The 18,840-nt window shown below is 42.0% G+C and overlaps 1 pseudogene; it reads right to left on the reverse strand.

Annotated features, from left to right (window-relative positions):
- Positions 1–5,232: 5,232 nt before the first annotated feature.
- On the reverse strand, positions 5,233–6,942 carry LOC104659382 (annotated as a pseudogene).
- Between the last annotated feature and the right edge of the window lie 11,898 nt (positions 6,943–18,840).

Genomic DNA, 18,840 nt, shown 5'->3' on the forward strand with positions numbered 1-18,840 from the left:
ATCATAAACACAGACATTGATAGGTGTGGCTGTAATCACAGACGGATGTGAGACAGGCAGACGTAGTAAACAAAGACTTCATGAACAACCTCATGAGGGATACGGCCATGGCCTATTTGCAGTGAGGCTCCAATGAATTTGCTTTTGTTCGGGCAAACATGTCATTTAATGTTGGAGGCAAAAGACTTCTCTGTAAATGGTTATCCATTTTGTCAACACTCAGTAAATATGGAGGAGGTGGACTGTATGTATTGAGTGGAACAAGGGGAAAAGGTTAAAATCATCTAAAATTACAAGCACAGTTAGGACTTCTTTTTTAGGCTGAGGAAGCATTTCAGTGATGTCAAAACCATGACACATTTAAGGCAGTGGGACTAAAACATGCCTATCTTTTAAAGGTAGATCTTAACATCATGTCTCTCACTTGAAGACAATTTTCCTTAAACCTCTCAAACTGGATTATTCCTAGAGCAATTCTTCCAGACTTTCAGAGACACACACCTCCCACTTATATAACAAATATTTAAAATGGGCCACTTGTTCTGATACACTTATATTAACAATAAAAATGGCATTAATGATAGCTAATTTTATAGATTATAGTGTTTGCTAAGTATCAGGCACAAATACTTTACATGCACAATATATAATGATTCTCCAATGCTCTATGAAGTTTCCTAACTGCAATTCAAGGAACAAAAATTATGGAAAGTAATTGGCAATGATATAATGTATGTATTTTCACTGCATGACACAAGCAAGTGCTCCGATATTTATACGTGCACATCAAATCAGCTGTTTGTGATAGTTGCAAGTGCCCTGGACACACGTTAGGAGAACGGGGTGGAGATGGTGAATTCTTTGTGCCAGGGACTCAGATACCATAAGCAGTGTTGGAATTTTTCTGAAATTATTAACACCTCTTGGTAAGTTTCCAAATAAACAGACTACAATTTTTCCTTTAATTACTTGGCAGCTGTTTCTTGGAAAGTTCAATGTTTATAAAAACGTGCAAAAAAGTTCTTGGGTTTAGATATAAAGTGGAGTTAGGTTCTAGATTTAGATTCAGGTCATCATTGAGAGGTATTATATATACATAAATACCTAGCAGGAGATTTCAAAATTGTATAGGAAATGATAGAATTCTTTTGTTGTTTTGTTTCATGTCATGTATGTTTTTAAACATTTTCTCATTCCTGGCATTTGTCCACTAAATGTCAGTAGTGACAATTAAGTAGTATAACAATAATAATAACGCACACACAAATAACTTGCAAAATTCCACAGTGACCCCAACAAGAGATAGAGCCACCATTGAAGAATTACGGTGTTGGGAGATTCAGACAGTAGAGGTTGCGAGATTATAGACTTGAGGATCTCTTTGGACTCTGAAATTTGATGGACAGTATTTACAGAGAGCTGCATTCTTCCAGGGAGGCTGCTCATAACACTCAGAAAATTCTCAAATGGTGGCAAATTCTCAAGTTCTCAAATTCTCCTGGGTGCTTATGCCTGTTATCCCAGCACTTTGGCAAACTGAGGCAAGCAGATCACTTGAGGTCAAGAGTTAGGGACCAATCTGGCCAACATGTCAAAACCCCATCTTTATAAAAAAATGGAAAGAAAAATAGCTGGGTGTGTTGGTGGGTGCCTGTAATCCCAGATACTCTAGAGGCTGAGGCACAAAAATTGCTTGAACTTGGGAGGCAGAGGTTGCAGTGAGCCGACATTGCACTACTTCACTCCAGCCTGGGTGACAGAGCTAAATTCTGTCTCAAAAGAAGGAAAGAAAAGAAGAAACTCAAAGGGTGATTATCATCCTTTCTCCAAAAGGTTAGGAACCATTGATTTAGAGAATTCCATGACATTGTAGACTTCCTGCAGTCCATTTACTTCATTTGGTAGCCACAATTCTTGGTTTTATGGGACATGTTTCTTGCACATTCAAAATGTGCATGTATTTGCTGGTTGTCTCAGAAGCCCCTTCAGTTTAGCATTGGTTATGGATTGCATTATAGTTAATGACGTTATTATTCGTAGTTGCACTTTAGACAGCTGGAAAAGTTGGGTAGAGCTCTTCTGTGAAGTTGCAGAGTTGGCTTGCATGGTGTTCTCTAGTAGTATATGCAATGCAGACATGGTGTTCTGAGTTTCCACTTCCCCTGGTTACTTCTGAAATACTAGCAGCTAACCTCTTGTCCTAAACCTTTCCTGGTGCAAAGTGATTAACACTGCTATTTAAAGACAGTGTGCTGGGGCCTCATTGATACAGCAAATTGTGCTGGGAAAGAAAAACCTAGGTGCTGTTGGCTTCTGACTGTTGACAATAATGGTCAGCAGTACTGGCCATCTGGTATATTAGTCAGTTGACCCATGGCTGGTACTACTGCCCAAGAAATGTATTTAAAGCCATCGGGTTAAACTTCAGCATGGCAGTAGGGCATTATAGATTAGGTATACAGCAAATATATGCTGAAAAACAATGTTCCAGTTAATGCACATAAATAGCTGTCTAAATGCTCTTATCATAGCACCTTTGTAATTCATGTTGGTATTTCTTTTTAATTTAGATAGAATGACTGCTAAATATTAATTCCCTCTTTTTAAATTTTTTTGTCCTAAAACAAAGTCTTGCTCTGTCACACAGACTGGAGGGCAGTAGTGTAATCTCTGCTCACTGCAATCTCTACTTCTCAGGTTCAAGCCATTCTCCTGCCTCAGCCTCCTGAGTAGGTGGGACTACAGGAATGTACAATCATGCCTGGATAATTTTTATATTTTTATTAGAGATGGAGTTTCACCATATTAGCCAGGCTGGCCTCAAACTCCTGACCTCAAGTGATCTGCCTGCCTCAGCCTCTCAAAGTGCTGGGATTACAGCCATGAGCCACCATGGCTGGTCTAATTTCCCTCCTTTTCAGCTCCAAATGTTCTTGTTCGTATGTGGAAAGTGAAGAGATGGCTGTTAGCACAGTGGCTCCACTAGCAAAAGAGCTTCGCCTTCACAAGCACATGAATGGCATCGGTTTTCTGTTTGTGACATCAGAAGACAGAAATAGAATTTCAATGAAGTTAATTCTAATAATGGTGAAGTTTTTAAAGTAGCTACTTTATGGAATACAATTAGAGTTCTGAAAGTTTTATTTATTTACTTTTATTTTACTTGTAGCTCTATGCTTGTTGTGAATTCTAGTCTAATGTGAAAAATGTAATTATTTGTTTTGCTGTCTTATAAAACACACACCTTGGTGGAAGCAAAGTTCTTAATAAAGTAAGAAACCAATGGGTCAAACATACTTGGGAGTAGTCGTGGTTCACAAATCATTCATAATTGCAACAGGATAGACTGCAGTAACAGAACATATCAAAATTAGAGCTGTAATTATCCACAATTATACATGTCTATAGTAGGCTAGGGTAGCAATTGTCAAAGTGTGGTTTTCAGAACCTTGGAGTCCCCAAGATCCTATGAGGGTGTTTAAAACCAGGAGGTCAAAACAATTTTCATAACATATTCATGTCATGTGCCTTTTCCTGAATGCTGACATATGCACTTCAGGGACAAAACAATGGTGAGTAAAGCTACTGGGTTCTTAAAACAAATCAAAACAGTCACACCAAAAGGTATGAAGTGTCATCGTGTTTTTTTAGCACCATGCAGTCTCCGAATCAAAGAAGAGAAAGTGTCATTTCACTTAAGAGTGGTTTGGAGGAAACAATAAAATTGTATATGGATATGTATATATATATATATATATATATATATATATATATATATATATATCACATTAATAATCTCTACAGTGAAATGGCAACTGCTCATGAAGCACTTCTGCTGCACACTGAAGTTATGATGGCTGTTTATGGGGAAAAAAAGTGTGATATTGCTTCAGTTGCATTCTGAAGTGACTGAAGTTTTCATGGGAAAACAAAAGCATCTCAAGGAACGTCTGATGGACTCACATGATAATTCAGAATTGAATAAAGTCAGCCCCTCACTTCAAGGAAAAATCAGATTTTTGGAAAACTTTCATTGACTACTGAGCTACTGAGAACTCCCTGTAGCAAAATATTTTCTTTTTTCTTTCGTTTTTTTTTTTTTTTTTTTTTTTTTTGAGTTTCCATCATTTTATTTTGCAAAAATAGACAACTCAGCAATATGCGATACAACGGGGTAGAGCAGAGATGTAAACAGAGGGGAGGGGACAGTACCCTGACCCTCCAAGAGAACACAGGGACCCAATGGGAAACTTATTTGGCAGCTAAGTACAAACTGGGGATTGGAGAAAGAAGGGAGGGGTCACAGGGGCCCCGGGCTTCCCCACCCAAGAACCCTGAAGGAAGGGGTCAATTCCAGGGTGTAAACAAAAGCTAATAAATAAACAAATAGACGCTTCCTCTGCGCCAGGGCAGGATCAGCTAAGCAGTACCCCCCATCCCTGGGCCAACTTGCTCTGCGGGTTAAAGGGTGGAAGGCACTAGGGAGAGAGGGATCCCTTGGTCCCTCTGTAGCGTAGGAGGGTCCCCGCCCCGATGGCTGAGATGGAAGGCAGGAGAAGCCTAAGGCACAGGACAGGGCTGGGGGAGGGACTTGTAACGGAGGGCACAGGGTGAACGCTGCACCACAGCCAAGAGGTGCAGAATGGACCTGCATCTATCTGTCCCTTTCACCCTCTGTTCCTGCCCCAGAAATGCATGGCCCAGCCTGCCCCCACCTTGACCTGGCACATGGATGGGGCACAGAGGCTAGCACACTCCCTGCAGGTGCATCACACAGCAGTAGGCACCAAAGGTAGGGGCCAGAAGGTGGGCTCAGCCCTTCTCCTTTGCCCCCTTTTTGGTCTCTAGTGTTATTATTTGCTCCCAGAGAGCCAAGCACCTGGCAGAGGAAGGGCCTGTGGAATGGCAGGGTCTTCCTCTTGCCCTGGGGAGCCTAGGACCCTGGCACCCAAGGGGCAGTGCTGAGATTTTAGAGTCCAAACCCAGGCTCATCCCTCTGCCCTCTCTCCTGATGGGAGCAGGGCAGGCCCCCAGGACTGACAAGGGAGTCGGTTAGATCGGGAAGCGGATGAACACAGAGGCACCCCTGGAAACTTTGGCAAAAACAAGGAGCTCATTGGAAGGAGTGGGGAGAGGGCATAGCAGGTCCTCTCCAAGTCACTGGCGGTCTGGGAGATGGTCAGCCTGCTGCCCGCAGCCCCAACCGCCACGGCGGGAGGTCTGGGGCCCTGGTCAGGCTGGGGACTTCAGGTCCCCTTTGCCCTGGCCCCGGGGAACTTCATCTTTGCTAGAGGCATTAGGATGGGGACCAGGCTGCGAGGAGTCACGCTCAAACATTTCAGGGTTCTCCAGCATCTCTAGGATTAGGGGAGGCACTGGGCCTGGAATCTCCATCTTCAGGGTAACGGCCCTTTCGGCTCCCTTAGTGCTAGTGCTGATGCGCAGGAGGGCGGTGATTTTTTTTTTTTTTTTTTTTTTTTTTTTTTTTTTTTTTTTTTTTGAGACGGAGTCTGGGTCTGTCGCCCAGGCTGGAGTGCAGTGGCCGGATCTCAGCTCACTGGAAGCTCCGCCTCCCGGGTTCACGCCATTCTCCTGGCTCAGCCTCCCGAGTAGCTGGGACTACAGGCGCCCGCCAGGTCGCCCGGCTAGTTTTTTGTATTTTTAGTAGAGACGGGGTTTCACAATGTTAGCCAGGATGGTCTCGATCTCCTGACCTCGTGATCCGCCCGTCTCGGCCTCCCAAAGTGCTGGGATTACTGGCTTGAGCCACCGCACCCGGCCTAAGGGCGGTGATTTTCATGAGCATCCCTGGGAACCTGTAGGGCCGGCTGGGCCACCGGCCCCGGGCGTAGAGCCTTTGGGGCGGGCTTCCAGCGGTAGCTCCTGCAGCTTGTCCAGTTTTTCCGGCTCCTCCAGGTCCATGCGGTCTCCGCCCATGAGGCAGATGGCGCTAAACAGCCCTGTCTCGGTGTCATCCATCTCCAGGGGCAGGAGTTGCCCAGCAAAGGCAAAGACAGGGTCTGTGAGAGGCCGAAGCCAGGATTGTGCATCTGGGTCTGGTTCAGGGGCAGCCTTTTGGAGAAGGTCATGGTGTCCTGCTCTGGGGTGTAGCTTGTGCAGATCCGCAGCATCAGGATATCTAGGCAGGCAGCCTTGAGCACAGTTATCTGGTCAGCAATGCTCAGCCCTGTAAAGCTAAGCAACTGCTTGGCAAACTCCACAGTCTTGATGATGCACTTGGTGGCCAGTGCACTGAACTTGTCCCACAGTGCTAGATCTAGCTGCACGCCGTGGTCTGCACTGGAGTTCGTGGCATGCTTGCCCAATGGCAGAGTGAGGGGGATGTCTTCTGATGGGCTTTGCTGACCTTGGTGATGAGCTCTTCTAACTGGGGGCTCAGCTCATAGCTCTCAGGTGGCCCTTCTTCCTTCACCTCTTTCTTCTTCTTGTTCCAGTCATTTCGCACAGCTTCCTTGGACATGCCCACTTGGAAGCACTTCCGTAGCTGGCAGTACTGGCAGCGATTCCTGGTCACCTTATTGATGATACAGTTTTTGTCGCGATGACATGTGTACCCCCTGTTCTTCTGGATGCTTCGGTGAAAGAAGCCCTTGCAGCCTTGACAAGAGCTGACCCCATAGTGGTAGCCAGAGGACTTGTCATTGCACACAAAGCATGGCTTGTAGACCTGAGGAGGTGGAGGGGGCGAGGGTGAGCTGTGCAGCATCCCCTCTGAGCTGGTGCTCTGTGTATCCACTGACAGAGAGGCCATCCCTTGGGGAGGTCAGGCTGGCCCAGGCCCCGGAAGCTAGAGCTCAGCATCTCGAAAGGCGGAGAACCCTTGAGTGCCCCTGGGAAGGCGAAAGGGACACCCGCTCCCAGGTAGCCAGATCCAGGCCCCAAGGCACCAGCCGCAAAGAGTCTTTCCTTATTGGTGGCCATGGCAGCTGTGATGTGAGAGTCCCCTGGGGTCTGCAGTGGGTGGGGGAGGTCTTCAGCCACAGCCCCCACCCATACCCACTGCCCCAGTCTGGGAGGCTACGTGCCCACCCTGCCTGGCCTGCCCACTGGGCCTCCAAGAGTCTGGCTGGCCACCTTTAGAGATTGACTCCTACATACTGGGTCAGGTTGAGAGAACTGGGCTGTAGCTGCTGGAGTGGGAGGGGGAAGGGTGACAGCAGAGCCCCAAGGTCCTGGTGTTGGGGGGGGTCTCTGAGATGCAGAGTCGCAGTGTCTGGGGCTCATGGTACCGGGGGACCTCTATGGGGGTACGGCTCTAGGTTGGGACTGTCCCAGGGCCTCTCGGAGCCCGCCAGCCCACGTGCTCTGCAGATGTAAATATCCCTGTCTGACAGCTTTGAAGAGAGCAGTGGTTCTCACAGCACGGAGGCTGAGACCTGACAATGGACAGACTGCCTGCTTAAGTGGGTCCCTGACCTTTGAGTAGCCTAACTGGGAGACATCCCCCACTAGGTGCAGACTGACACCTCACACCTCGCACAGCTGGTGCACCTCTGAGACAAAGCTTCCAGAGCAAGAATCAGACAGCAACACTTGCTGTTCAGCAACATTCTGTATTCTGTAGCCTCCGCTGCTGGCACCCAGGCAAACAGGGTCTGGAGTGGACCTCAAGCAAACTTCAACAGACCTACAGTTGAGGGTCCTGACTGTTAGAAGGAAAACTAACTAACGGAAAGGACACCCACACCAAAACCCCATCAGTACGTCACCATCATCAAAGACCAAAGACAGATAAAACCGCAAAGATGGGGAAAACGTGCAGAAGTGGGAAATTCAAAAAATCAGAGCACATCTCCCCCTCCAAAGGAATGCAACTCATCGCCAGCAATGGAACAAAGCTGGACGGAGAATGACTTTGACGAGTTGAGAGAAGAAGTCTTCAGTCAATCAGCACTAAAGGAGGAACTACGTACCCAGAAAAAAGAAACTAAAAATTGAAAAAAGAATGAAAGAAGGGATAACTAGGTTAATCAATGCAGAGAGGACCATAAAAGAATGGATAGAGATGAACACCATGACACGAGAACTACATGACAAATGCACAAGCTTCAGTAACCGACTTGATCAACTGGAAGAAAGAGTATCAGCGATTGAAGATCAAATGAATGAAATGAAGCAAGAGCAGAAATGCAGAGAAAAAGGAGTAAAAAAGAAATGAAGAAAGCCTCCAAGAAGTATGGGATTATGTGAAAAGACCAAATCTATGTCTGATTGGGGTGCCTGAACGTGACAGGGAAAATGGAGCCAAGTTGGAAAACACTCTGCAGGATATCATGCAGGAGAACTTCCCCAACATAGTAAGGCAGGCCAACATTCAAATTCAGGAAATACGGAGAACACCACAAAGATATTCCTAGAGAAGAACAACTCCAAGACACATAATTATCAGATTCACCAAAGTTGAAATGAAGAAAAAAATGTCCAAGGGCAACCAGAGGGAAAGGTCGGGTTTCCCACAAAGGGAAGCCCATCAGACTAACAGCAGTTCTCTCAGCAGAAACTCTACAAGCCAGAAGAGAGTGGGGGCCAATATTCAACATTCTTAAAGAAAAGAATTTTCAACCGAGAATTTCATATCCAGCCAAACTAATTTTCATAAGTGAAGGAGAAATAAAATCCTTTACAGACAAGCAAATGCTTAGAGATTTTGTCACCACCAGGCCTGCCCTACAAGAGATCCTGAAGGAAGCACCAAACATGGAAAGGAACAACAGGTACCAGCCATTGCAAAAACATGCCAAAACGTAAAGACCATCGATGCTAGGAAGAAACTGCATCAACTAACGAGCAAAATAAGCAGCTAACGTCTTAATGACAGGATCAAGTTCACACATAATAATATTAAGCTTAAATGTAAATGGACTAAATGGTCCAATTAAAAGACGTGTACTGACAAATTGGATAAAGAGTCAAGACCCACCAATTTGCTGTATTTAGGAGACCCATCTCACATGCAGAGACATACATAGGCTCAACATAAAGGGATGGAGGAAGATCTACCAAGAAAATGGAAAACAAAAAAAGGCAGGGGTTGCAATCCTCGTCTCTAGTGGAACAGACTTTAAACCAACAAAGATCAAAAGAGACAAAGAAGGCCATTACGTAGTGGTAAAGGGATCAATTCAACAAGAAGAACTAACTATCCTAAATATATAGGCACCCCATATAGGAGCACACAGATTCATAAAGCAAGTCCTTAGAGAATTACAAGGGGACTTAGACTCCCATACGGTAATAACGGGAGACTTTAACACCCCACTGTCAACATTAGACCGATCAATGAGACAGAAAGTTAACAAGGATATCCAGGAATTGAACTCAACTCTACATCAAGTGGACCTAATTGACATCTACAGAACCCTCCACCCAAAATCAACAGAATATGCATTCTTCTCAGCACCACATCACACTTATTCCAAAATTGACCACATAGTTGGAAGTAAAGCACTCCTCAGCAAATGTACAAGAACAGAAATTATAGCAAACCATCTCTTACACCACAGTGCAATCAAACTAGAACTCAGGACAAAGAAACTCAATCAAAACTGCTCAACTACATGGAAACTGAGCAGCCTGCTCCCAAATGACTACTGGGTACATAACAAAATGAAGGCAGAAATAAAGATGTTCTTTGAAACCAATGAGAACACAGATACAACATACCAGAATCTCTGGGTTTAATCACACATTTAAAGCAGTGTGCAGAGGGAAATTTATAGCACTAAATGCCCACGCCCACAAGCAAAAGCAGGAAAGAACTAAAATTGACATCCTAACATCACAATTAAAAGAACTAGAGAAGCAAGAGCAAACACATTCAAAAGCTAGCAGAAGGCAAGAAATAACTAAGATCAGAGCAGAACTGAAGGAGACAAAGATACAAAAAACCCTTCAAAAAATCAATTAATCAATCCAGGAGCTGGTTTTTTCAAAAGATCAACAAAATTGATAGACTGCTAGCAAGACTAATATAGAAGAGAAGAGAGAAGAATCAAATAGACGCAATAAAAAATGATAAAGAGGATATCACCACCGACCCCACAGAAATACAAACTACCATCAGAGAATTCTATAAACACTCTATGCAAATGAACTAGAAAGCCTAGAATAAATGCATAAATTCCTGAACACATACACTCTCCCAAGACTAAACCAGGAAGAAGTTGAATCCCTGAATAGACCAATAACAGGCTCTGAAATTGAGGCAATACTTAACAGCTTACCAACCAAAAAAAGTCCAGGACCAGACAGATTCATAGCCGAATTCTACCAGAGGTACAAGGAAGAGCTGGTACCATTCCTTCTGAAATATTCCAATCAATAGAAAACGAGGGAATCCTCCCTAACTCATTTTATGAGGCCAACATCATCCTGATACCAAAGCCTCACAGAGATACAACAACAAAAATAGAGAATTTTAGACCAATATCCCTGATGAACATCGATGCAAAAATCCTCAATAAAATACTGGTTAACCAAATCCAGCAGCACGTCAAAAAGTTTATCCACCATGATCCAGTGGGCTTCATTCCTGGCATTCAGGTCTGGTTCAACATATGGAAATCAATAAATGTAATGCAGCATATAAACAGAACCAAAGACAAAAATCACATGAGTATCTCAATAGATGCAGAGAAGGCCTTTGACAAAATGCAACAGCCTTTCATGCTAAAAACGCTCAATAATTTCGGTATCGATGGAACATATCTCAAAATAATAAGAGCTATTTATGACAAACCCACAGCCAATATCATACTGAACGGGCAAAAACTGGAAGCATTCCCTTTAGAAACCGGCACAGGATAGGGATGCCCTCTCTCACCACTCCTATTCAACACGGTGTTGGAAGTGCTGGCTAGGGCAATCAGGCAAGAGAAAGAAATGAAGAGTATTCAGTTAGAAAAAGAAGAAGTCAAATTGTCCCTGTTTGCACATGACATGCTTGTATATTTAGAAAACCCCATCATCTCAGCCTAAAATCCCCTCAAGCTGATAAGCAACTTCAGCAAAGTCTCAGGATACAAAATCAATGTGCAGAAATCGCAAGCATTCTTATACATCACTATCAGACAAACAGAGAGCCAAAACATGAGTGAACTCCCATTCACAATAGCTTCAAAGAGAATAAAATACCTAGGAGTCCAACTTACAAGGGATGTGAAGTATGTTTTCAAGGAGAACTACAAACCACAGCTCAATGAAATAAAAGAAGACACAAACAAATGGAAGAACACACCATGCTCATGGATAGGAAGACTCAATGTCATGAAAATGGCCGTACTGCCCAAGTTAATTCATAGGTTTAATGTCATCCCCAATAAGCTAGCAATGACTTTCTTCACAGAATTGGAAAAAAATGCTTTAAAGTTCGCATGGAACCAAAAAGAACCCACATTACTAAGACAATCCTAAGGCAAAAGAGCAAAGCTGGGGCATCATGCTACCTGACTTCAAACTATACTACAAGGCTACAGTAACCAAAACAGCATGGTACTGATACCAAAATGGAGACATAGACCAATGGAACAGAACAGAGCCCTCAGAAATAATACCATACATCTTTAGCCATCTGATCTTTGACAAACCTGACAAAAACTAGAAATGGGGAAAGGATTCCCTATTTAATAAATGGTGCTGGGAAAATTGGCTAGCCATAAGTAGAAAGCTGAAACTGGATCCTTTCCTTACTCCTTATAGGAAAATTAATTCAAGATGGATTGGAGACTTAAATGTTAGACCTAAAACCATAAACACCCTAGAAGAAAACTTACGTAATACCATTCAGGACATAGGCATGGGCAAGGACTTCTGTCTAAAACACCAAAAGCAACAGCAACAAAAGCCAAAATTGGCAAGTGGTATCTAATTAAACTAAAGAGCTTCTGCACAGCAGAGAAACTACCATCAGAATGAACAGGCAACCTACAGAATGGGAGAAAATTTTTGCAATCTACTCATCTGACAAATGCTAATATCCAGATCCTAGAAAGAACTCAAACAAATTTACAAGAAGAAAACAAACAACCCCATCAAAAAGTGGGCAAGGAATATGAACTGACACTTTGCAAAAGAAGACATATATATAGCCAAAAGACACATGAGAATATGCTTGTTAAAAAGTCAGGAAACAACAGTTGTTGGAGAGGATGTGGAATATAGAAACACTTTTACAGTGTTGGTGGGAGTGTAAACTAATTCAAGCATTGTGGAAAACAGTGTGGCGATTCCTTGAGGAACTAAAACTAGAAATACCATTTGACCCACCCATTCCATTACTGGGTACATATTCAAAGGATTATAAATCATGCTGCTATAAAGACACATGCACACGTATGTTTATTGCAGTACTATTCACAATAGCAAAGTCTTGGAATCAACCCAAATGTCCTTCAGTGACAGACTCTATTGAGAAAATGTGGCACTTATATACCATGGAGTACTATGTAGCCATAAAAAGGATGAGTTTGTGTCCTTTGTAGGGACATGGATGCAGCTAGAAACCATCACTCTCAGCTAACTGTCACAGGAACAGAAAACCAAACACCACATGTTCTCACTCATAGGTGGGAATTGAACAATGAGACCACTTGGACATCAGAATGGGAAAATCACACACAGGGGCCTATTATGGGCTGGGGGTTGGGGGGACGGATAGCATTAAGTGATATACCTAATGTAAATGACAAGTTAATAGGTGCAGCACACCAACATGGTACATGTATACATATGTAACAAATCTGCATGTTGTGCACATGTACTCTAGAACTTAAAGTATAATAAAAAAAATAGAAAGCAAAAAAAAAAGATAATGATTATAAATTATGAGTAACTGCAATAAATATAAATGGATAAATTAGTCCATTTGAAACACATACACACACACAAGACATTGTGAGTGTCACATAGAGCAATGCATTTTCCTTCGGAACATGCACAAAGTTTGTGGCTACAATTTTAGGTTCCACATTGCACACAAACTTAAAGAAATGACTACACTGTCTGTTGAAATACCCCCCTCTTTTAAACAGAAAGGAACCAACCTTGCTTGTAGTCAGTGTTCTCACTACTGAGGCACCTGTCGGCTCTTTCACACTGCCTTTTCTGTTACAGGATCAAGCAAAGGCTGGTACAAAAGACAGCAAAGATGTAAATGGGAAAAGATCAAAAGCAAAAGAGAAGAATTAGAATTTTTGCAGCCTGTCTGAATGATACAACACCTCTTTCCTGATCCCCAAGCCAGTACAAGCGCTTCTGCAATCCTCTGTGCCTGTGCCAATGACCTCAGTTCCTGATCTGTTGGATTGCATTCAGGATGAGGGACCCTGCATTAGTCTTTTCTCATGCTGCTATAAATAAATACCTGAGACTGGGTAATTTATAAAGAAAAGATGTTTAATTGGCTCACGGTTCTGCAAGCTTTATGGGAAGCATGGCAGCATCTACTTCTTGGGAGGCCTCAGGAGCTCTTACTCATGGCAGAAGGCAAAGCAGAAGCAGGTGACTTAACATGGCAGGAGCAGGACCAAGACAATCAGAAAGGTGCTGCACACTTTTAAGCAGCCAGATCTCATGAAAACTCAAATAGTACCATGAGAATGGCACAGAGGGTATGATACTAAACCATTCTTGAGAAATTACCCCTATGAGATCCAGTCACCTCCCACCAGACCCCACCTTCAACACTGGGATTTCAATCAGATATGATATTTGATGGAGTCAGAGAAAAACTGTATCAAACCACAAAACGAAAATGGTAACCAGCTCACCACTGACTTGGTGAGACTTGGAACTCTGGTCATCCTCTCCAGTCTGTCTCCAGTGTCATAGCAAATGTAATCTTAAGTAAGTTCAATTAAAATTAGCTACAAAAAGCTATTACCTAATCTGATTTTAACATATTACAATTTCTGAATGGGATGTATTTAATTTATGTTGCTGTTGTTGTTTTTTAATTAACAGGGTTTTTAAAATTTATTGTATTTTTTTGAGATGGAATCTCCTCTGTTGCCCAGGCTGGAGTTTAGTGATGTGATCTTGGCTCACTGCAGCCTCCACCTCCCAGACTCAAGTGATTCTTGTGCCTCAACCTCCCCAGTAGCTGGGATTACAGGCATGTTCCACCATGCCTGACTAATTTTTGTATTTTTAGTGGAGACAGGGTTTCACCATATTTGTAAGGATGGTCTCAGACTCCCAGCTTCAAGTGATGCACTTGATTCTGCTTCCCAAAGTGCTGGGATTACGGGCATGCACCACTGTGCTCAGCAAATAAGCATTATTATTATTATTATTATTATTATTATTATTATTATTACTATTAATTTGAGACAGAGCCTTTCTCTGTTGCCAGACTGGAGTGCAGGTGGGGCAATCTCGGCCCACTGCAACCTCTACCTACTGAATGCAAATAATTCTCCTGCCTTGGGCTCTGAATAGCTGAATAGCAAGTGTGTGCCACCACAGCTAGCTAATTTTTGTATATTTAGTAGATACGTGGTTTCACTATGTTGGCCAGGATGGTCTCTATCTCTTGGCCTCATGATCTGTCCGCCTGGGGCTCGCAAAGGCTGGGATTACAGGCATGTGTCACTGTGCCTGGCCCAGGCATTATGTTTTATAGTTATTTTAGTTTCATTGCAAAGTTAAGTGGGGCATCTTCCACTGCTCCACGTATGAATAGCTTCCCCTACAGTTAACATCATGCAACAGATGGTACATTACATTTTATCAACCTACATGAATACATCACTATCATCCAAAGTTCACAGTCTACATTAGGATTCACATTAGTTTACATTAGGGTTCATTAGTGTTGTGCATCCTGTGGGTTTTGACAAATGTGTAATGACATGGATCCACCATTATAGTCATGCATTTTCTCTGCCTTAAAAAACCTCTGTGTTCTGCCTATTCTTCCCTCCATTCCTCAAACCACTGTCAAGCACTGATCTGTTTACTGTCCCCATAGTTCTGCCTTTTCCAGAGTATCCTACAGTTAGACTCTCAGTCTGTAGCCTTTCCATATTGTCCTGTTTCACTTAGTCATATTCAAGGTTCCTGTATGTCTCTACTGGTTTGATAGCTCATTTCTTTTTAGGGAGGAGTGATATTCCATTGTTTGCGTGTAACACAGTTTACTTCTCTGTTCATCTAGTGAAGGGCATCTTGGTTGTTTCCAAGATTTGACAAGTATGTATAAAACTGCTATAAACATTAATGTGCAGTTTTGTTTGAACATAAGTCTTTAATTCATTTTGGCAAATACTTACGAGCACAATTCCTAGATATTATCATAAGACTATGGTTGGTTTTGTAAGACATTTCCAAATTATTTTTCAAAGTGGCTGTATTGCTTTGCATTCCCACCAGCAACAAATGAGAGTTCTTGTTGCTCCATGTCCTCACCAGCATTTGGTTTGATCAGTGTTGTAAATTTGGGCCATTCTAATAAGTAGATAGTAGCCATTTCATTTTTAGAGTCCTCAAATAGCGGCCCCACACATCCTGTCCTGATTTCACAGCTTCATTCAGTAGGTGGATCAGGAAAACTTGTACGTGTCTCATCTGTGAGCTGAATTGTTTTCTTGAACAATTTATATATTGAACCCCTAAGCCCTGGGACTTTAGAATGTGACTGTGTTTTTAAGTACATGATGAAGGTGAAACAAGGTCACTAGAGTGGGCCCTAATCCAACAGGACTGGTGCCCTTATAAGAAGAGAACACGAGAATACAGACCTACACAGAGGAGGGACCCTTTGAGGACACAGGGAGAATATGGCATCTACAAGCCAAGGAGGGAGGCCTCAGGAGGAACCAGCCCTGCCTACACTTTGATGTTGAACTTCTAGCTCCCAGAGCTGTGAGAAAATAAATTTATGTTGTTTAAGCTGTCCAATCAGTCTCTGTGATTTTTTTTATGCCAGCTCAAGCCAATTAATACACCACTTTATCACAAGCTAGAATCCAAGAAGTATTTTTTAAAATGATATTTGTGCATGTCGATCTATCTATCTATCTATCTATCTATCTATCTATCTATCTATCTATCTATCTATCTATCTCTCCATCCATATATATTTAGAGATGGAGTCTCACTCTGTCACCCAGGCTGGAGTACACTGGCACGATCTCAGTTTACTGCAGCATCCACCTCCCAAGTTCAAGCAATTCGCCTGTGTCAGTCTCCTGAGTAACGGGGACTATAGGTGTCTGCCACCACACCCAGCTAATTTTTTGTACTTTTAGTACAGACAGGGTTTCACCATGTTAGCCAGGTGTTCTAGATCTCCTGACCTTATGATCCCATCACTTCAGCCTCCCAGAGTGCTGGGATTACAGGCATGAGCCACCATGCATGGTCTGTTTCTTCTTTTTAAATGGCTAGTTTGTTATTTATAGGATCTAATAGAAACCTTTTATCTGATGATTCTCTTGCATGAGATTTTCTGTAGTTATTAATCAATGATCAAAATTATAAAATGTTACTTTAGTGTTCAATAATATTAACAAAGTGTTTAATCCATTATCAAAAATGAAATCAAGGCCAGGCACCCTAGCTCATGCCTCTAATGCCAACACTTTGAGAGGCCAAGGCAGGCCAATCACCAGAGGTCAGGAGTTCGAGACCAGTCTGGCCAAGAAGGTGAAACCCTGTCTCTACTGAAAATACAAATATTAGCTGGGTTTGGTGGTGCACACCTGTAATCCCAGCAACTCGGGAGAGTAAGGCAGGAGAATCACTTGATCCTGGGAGGTGGAGGTTGCAGTGAGCCAAGATTGTGCCACTGCACTCCAGCCTAAGTGACAGAGTTAGACCCTGTCTCAAAAAACAAACAAACAAAAAAAAAAAAAAAAAAAGAAGAAGAAGAAGAAGAAGAAAGAAAGAAAGAAAGAAAGAAAGAAAGAAAAAGAATATGAAGTCAATGTGTTGATATGTCTTTTTTTAAATGACTGTATGACAGCAAATGAACAAGCACCACCATTAAAAAGCAAATAAGATTGACCTCTGTGCTTAACCATTAGCCTGTGTCTTGTAGAATATATGAGACCTGGCCAGCATTCTCGGGCAACTGGGAATTACATAATCCTAAAAGAAAAGTGACATTAAAACCTGTAAATGTGGTTTGTGTCAACTGGGGGTAGGGCTTGTTTAAACCTTGTCCCCTCCTATGATTATGGAAGAACGTATAAATAAATGGAATCTCAGTTTGAACCTTTAGTATGATTCTTTGTGTATACACAGACTTCGAAGAGAGAAATCAAAGTGGCCATAGAGAACATTTGCCTCATGCAATTAACATTCACATCCACGCTAACACATGTTAGGATCGTTGTAGAAGGAGGGCTGGATGCTAAAGCCTGGAGAAAAGAGACTACCAACAGACTATCTCAGTGATGTTGGGTAACACATTGAATGTCTGAGACTTGGTCCCATTAATTTTTTTTTAACATATATGCAACCTACTTCCGACTATCAGAATAAAATTAGGAAGCACATGTAAAGTGCTAAGTCAATTATAAAGCACCATACAATTATAAATGATGACTTATTACCATATAATTATTATTAAATGAAGCCTTTTTGAGAATGGAAGCTGAGTTCATTTAAATTCTGCCTTATCCTTTAAGTATGGGATTCAGTATTATTATTGTACATTTTTCGTTAATTCTTATGTTGATAGCATTAGTTATCCTTTGTAACTGTTAATATGCAGCTAGTTTCCAAACTTCTCCAAATTAATGCATTTAGGGTAAAAATAAATTGACAGATATTTAGTGAAATAATGAGTTCTAATTATTAATATGAAATGGATTAAAAGATGTGAAGTATTTACTCAGCAATTGACCAAATTAGCTTCAAATAAGGACTTAGTGGATACTTATTCTGATGATTTATTGCAAGGATACATAAATCTGTGCTGTCTGAAGTTTGAACAATATATTTTGCACTTGATTTATAAAACCTGATAATAAATCCAGCTCAGGTTCTCACTGAGAAATCATTTTTCCTAAGCATCAGCTCCTGCTCAATGTGAGGATTTGTAAGCAAGGAAAACACATGTGCAAAATCTACCACAGATTTGGAAATCATACCAATAAATCTTAAGGGGAAAAAAACACCATTATATTTACAAACCCTTACCTCATACTTAGGATATAGGTGAAAGATTTAGCAACTATGACCTTAAGTACAGTTACAGTTTGCATAATAAGCTATTACCTAATCTGATTTTAACATACTACAGTTTCTGAGTGGGTTTTATAGGCATCACCGCATAAAGAGGAATATTATTTTAAGGAGATAGTTAAAGAGATTTCTATTTGCAGGAGTTAGTAGGGATGAAGATGCTGTTTTTGTTCCCTGAGAATACTATTCAAAGGGTCAATTCACATTGACTGTTGGAAGTGGGACTACTCACAGTTAACAGCTGCTTCATTGCTCTGGAGAACAGTTCACAACCACTCCATTGTTCTGGATAATGATCTTTGATGAGTTTTTCCTTCTGAAAATGTATCTCTTATCTCTCTACCCAAAGGAGTCCAAAGCCAGAGACCCCCTGACACGGAAGCAGCTGGTTTTTGCATCAGTGAATCCCTTGCACCCAAATCCTTGTGTCTAGGTTTACTTCTAAAATCCTTGTGTCTAGGTTTACTTCTAAGAAACCCAACCTAAAGCTTTTACTGTCTCTAACAATGCTTCACACTCACATTGCTATTCAGACTCATTTACATTACCAACTCCACATTTAGATCAGCAGGACCTCACTTCAAGTTGCAACTAGTTACTTTTACATTAAATTTCCTCGGATATGTTGAG

Source organism: Rhinopithecus roxellana, chromosome 22 (assembly GCF_007565055.1).
Source record: "Rhinopithecus roxellana isolate Shanxi Qingling chromosome 22, ASM756505v1, whole genome shotgun sequence".
NCBI lineage: Eukaryota > Metazoa > Chordata > Mammalia > Primates > Cercopithecidae > Rhinopithecus > Rhinopithecus roxellana.